Below are 5,114 nucleotides of genomic sequence, written 5' to 3'. Positions count from 1 at the left end.
ATAAAGAGAATTCTTTTGTGCAAGTTGTACCAAGTGCCCTAAAAGGGCCTTGAAACTGGGTGGAATAAGAGTGATGTTGAATTTGTAAGTGCAGGGGTGGATGTTGTGTTGCCCAGTGCTTGAACTGATTAAATTTAGTGAATTTTGCGGTTTGGAAACAGCTATATTTGTGTGAATTGTGCTGTGCTACTGCAGTACTTATTCAACCTAGGCCCAGGCAGTCATTTCTAAAGTTGTAGAGTATGTTTGTGTCACTATGATTAAGTATTTTGCCTAATCTCATAGCTAAACCATAGCTGTAATGAATTCTGACATCACTGAATCCTCTGCATGACCAGTGATATCTTTGTAATTAAAGACAGAATTTAATTTTGAGATTTTATTAGGCTGTAACCTTTTATCACCTTTTACCCATGCACATGAAATACTGCATCAAGCAAATCTATAATTAGTCAAAACTAAAACAAAGTGCATTTCTATTATTAACAATATTGCATAAAAGTCTCAGTGCCATAGCTAAAAAATCAAAGCCAAGTAATAGTTCAGAGACAGTTGCTGCTATAAAACTTTTGACCTTAGTTACCAAATGTACATGCAAACAAATAAACTAACCAGACAGAGATGGTCCCCTAGGAGCAATCACTATTTACAAAATTTTGGGGGCTTTAAGCCAACCTGTAAAGTTAGTGGAATAAAAAGTTTGCTTGTTTATGCCAGTTTATTATCAGTGCCCTTTTTCCCTACCTGCAAGGCTGTTTCACAGATTCACTTCTACTCAAGGTATCTGTTTTTGCAGCCTTTACAACAGATATTGCTGAGCTGAAGGCTGCAGGAGTCAGGAAGTGTGTGCTGAAGCATCACTGTGTTTTTTCCAGCGAGTCCATAAGTCCCATCCTGCCAGATATATTCTTCAGATATAACTGTGCTCTTGGTTAGTTATTGCTTCATGTTGGCTTAAAATATTGCTGTGTTGTATTGTGTGATCTGGGATCCCTTGGCTAACTGGCTCATAGTCATTTTCTTCAGTAATGTCAGAGGTCTTTGATGCTGAGCATTGCTTGTGCAGTGGGTGACAGGTATGCCAAGGTAGTTCTCAGTATTCCTGTGTTGATTCTTCTGTTAAGCTGTGGTTTTACACACCTCTGCCAGGGTCCTGAGGATCTCCTTGATGGGGTTTGTACAGTGTCCATCACTCAGCTCCTGCAGCCAGCTGGAGTCACGCTCCTATGGATGCTGAACATGAGCAAAAGCAGGGAGCACAGTGCCTGTGGAAAAGCAGGCAGCACAACTCTAACTAATTTACTTAAGAACTAGACAAAATATTGCCATTTATAACTCATTCACATGGTTAAGCATGAAGAGAATGATTCCTTTATGCAGGTTTTGGTTCAGATGCCATGTCACAGCATAGACAATAAGATTGACAAGTAAATGTTAGAAAACCATCTCAGCAGAAACATGTTTTAAAGTTCAGAGCAGGTTTTTCCATGTCAAGGTGCATGAGAATAGTGTGGTGATGAACAGTGTGAAGCTGCTCCTGGTTTTCTAGCCTTTAATCACAGAGAGTGAAAGGAAAGGAATATATTAAAGAATGGCAGTGGCTGTGGATAGCTGCTGTGAGCCACAGGCAGGCTCTGGGATGTGGCTGTAACCCTAAATGAGGTGCCAGCAGCAGAGAAGTAACAACAGAGGAAAGCATACTATAACTTTTTGTTTCCTTTTTTTACTTGTTTGGTTTATTTTTTTTTTTTCTGTTTTAAGTACAAGGACACTGTTTCTCTGTGTTTTGGGGCAAATCCTGTTGTTTCCTTTGCCCAACCTTTGGGACTGCTCCTGGGAGAATAAAGGGATGAGAAAGCTGGGGAAAGTAGTCCCACGAGCTTGCAGATGGTTACTGAGTCCTGTAGGTAAAGCTGGATAAGCAATCATTGTTCTGAAGCAAGAGCAAAGGGTCATCTTCTGCCCTTAACCCAACAATGTTCATTTCCTGAGTGGTGATCACAAGTAAACCTTTCACAAACTATTTTTGAAGCCAATCACCCCACCACACTTGGATACTCCTATGAGCCAGGCTCTGAAACAGCAGATTGCTCTAACAAAAGACTGAAGTGTTACTCTTAGAAATGACACTTTGCCTTCAGAAAAGGGCCCCAGAGAGCCCCCTACATTTTGTCCTCCTGGTAAGATACACGTGGAGCTTACATCAATAAACCTTCAACCTTGTGTGTCTTCACAAGCTGTGCTGCAACTTGTTTGGGCTGTATAAACTCTTCAGAGCCCTGTCCTTGTATGTTTGTCTTAAATGTCTTGCACACCTGCAGAGATGTGCATTAGATATAAATCCTAACCCTTATTAATAATCAAAGAAAGAAGCTGCTGTGCTTTGGCTGCCCCTGAAATAAGTCATGTAAAGAGGAGGAAGTAAAACCCCAGTATATGACACTGGAGCAGTGGACAAGTGTCTCAGCTGCTGTCTGGAGAGCTCTGTGTACCCACAGCGCTACAAAAACACAGAGGAGTTTTCAGCCTGTCAGTAACAGGGTGTTGCACCTCATTCTGCAGATCCTGGAGGCTCCCATGGCCTCTGAAGGGCTGCAAAGTGCGTGGACAGCTGGCCAGGGACACAGGCATCACCTCTGGCCCAGGGTGGGGAGTGCTGGAGTCTGAGGCACAAAGTGTGCCCTTGTCTCTGGTACCTGCCTCTGACATCCAGCACTGAATTTCATATAACATCATGAAAACAGCTCTTAAAGTTAAATAGAAAAGCTAAAAGTCTAAGTGTGTAGATTAGAGAGTTTTCTTAAGTGACTAAGTGAAAAAGTTAGAGTTTAAACTGGTTTGGAAAACAGAAGACAAGATGGAAGATTTAGGGTATTGTCTCTTTTTCTTCTTTTTTCTTCATCTTCTAGAAGTTTTTGAGTAATAGTCGGTGATTGGATGGAGAATGCTGCAGTGCAGCACACAGGTGGTGAGTCATTGGGTCATTAAGAAAAATAATTTACATCTTTATTGTTAATTGGGTAAGAATAAGAATAAAGATAAAGAAATTGTGCAGTTCAAGGCCATTTTGTGCTAGTCAAGCCAACTCAAACCAAAGCTGTGGTGGGTAAACTTGTGTAGAAAGTCTGAAGAAAACCTGCCAAGTGTTTGGATTATATATTTATCAATGAACATGAGAAACAAGTAGCTAATGAACCTTTTAGAGCATTCTTTCTGAAACAGAACTGAAATAAGAGAGACCCCTTGTGAGGGAGTACCCCAAGGGACTCAGCCCTGAAAAAACCAAAAACCCACAGCAACAACAAATAGTAGTAATCCAACAAGCAAAAGTAATCCAACAAGTAAAAGTAATCCAACAAGTAAAAGTAATCCAACAGGGAGAGGCAGAGTGAGTGTGGAAGTGCACCTGCCACAGCTCCAAGGATATGGGTGTCACTTCTTTCATCCAGGCATTATTCTGTTGAAATCAAACTTCCCCCACAGCAGTTTCCATAGGCAGCTCTGTGATGCTGAGGTTCACAAGGTGTGAATTTGCTCTGCTTTGTCTTCACTGCCTGCCAATCTTCATTTGTTTTCAGTCTCTGAGGGGATAGCTGATATGCACAACCTCACCACAGCTGAATTTTCCATACAATTCCCCACTTTACACCTCTCCTGTGCTCTCAAAGATGAGAAATTATGTACTTGCTAGTTTAACTCATATAAAAACTTCATCATAATCTGAATTTGGGAGAGAGCAATGAATCCCAGTGCAGGTTTCCTGGGAAGGAATGCTGGGCTGTTTTCAAGGCAATGATGCAATCTCGCTGTTGGAGTGAGAATAGCTTTTCCTTTAGTCCACACCTTGGATTGCACATTAGACATGTAGAACAACTGAAATATTCCCAAGAACACCAACAGAAGGGCAGTAATTTTCTTTCTCTCCTTTTTCCCACCATTCTTAAATTTCCCTGTTCTCCCTTTCAGCTTTAAAAACAGCATGTACTGCTCAATTTAAAAACTTGAACCATCAGATCTCTTCTTCTGGCTACATGCCTGTTTTCTTCCTGCCTGCTGCATTAAAAACAAGGCAGTGTGATCATGGAAGGCAGAGCTGGTAGAGGACCAGGTTACAGGACTGAATTAGCAGCATGAGGAGCACCAAATCAGCACTGTTACATTGCTACCTGAGAAAGGATGCAAGCATTTAGCTCTTCCATAAAATAGAAAAGCTTTGCTTTATCCAACAGGTGTGCAGTCAATATCTGTCCTGCTGTGTAGCTTTTCTAGCAAGGAGTAGTTACACTTGTAGAGAGTTTCAAAATTTACCAAGTTTTTTTTTTTTTTTCCCCTATCTTTGCCATATTTTTCCCAGGGCCCTTGTTTTCTTTTTTCCCCCTGGATAAGGGGGAATTTTGTCAATGATCTCCTAAGGCTGCATTCAAAAGGCCACAAATCTTTCAGGGTGCATGGAGAATCCATTTCCAGACAAAATGACTGTATTTTTTTAAAATGTAAATACTTAATCCTGGAGCTGCTTCTCAAAGATTTATGGCAGTGGTTGTATGAGAAATCAGGTAACATTTAGTCACTTTGATTAGGGGAGCAGTTCACCAATGGTGTTTTACATTATTTGTGTGGTTTTCTTGTTTGAATATGCTTGGTGAACTGATGTCATTCACTATTAAAGCTAGAAAACTATTTTCTGAGTGCATAAGCTCTACATGACATTCCTTCCTGTGTGCTGTGGATTATTAGTGCCTTTGTTGAATGACTTTGTTCTCTTTACTGTTTCTTAATCTGATCTATACACTGGCTCTGACTTTAGGAAAAGAAGCCACAGTTTGTGTGGATTTGGAAATGAAATGTAATTTCAGTGTGGATTTTGTATAAATGCTGCCTGCAGGATCTTTGGAAGCAGTCTTCTGGGACTGGCCAGCTTTTAAAGAGCCTAATCAGATGGCACCTTAGCTAAAGGACAAATTCCACTTTTAGGTTTTCACTGCTCCATTGAGCTGGTACAGGTTTGTGTGTTGATTATTACAAAGTAAAAGTGCAAGACAGAATATCTGCTACTGCCACATGCATGCTGTCAGTGACACTTTGGATGGCATGAGGCTGGATTTTAAGTGTGT

This window comes from Cyanistes caeruleus, chromosome 12 (assembly GCF_971803275.1).
Source record: "Cyanistes caeruleus chromosome 12, bCyaCae1.hap1.1, whole genome shotgun sequence".
Taxonomy (NCBI): Eukaryota; Metazoa; Chordata; class Aves; order Passeriformes; family Paridae; genus Cyanistes; species Cyanistes caeruleus.
Note: the sequence above shows the minus strand (reverse complement) of the source record.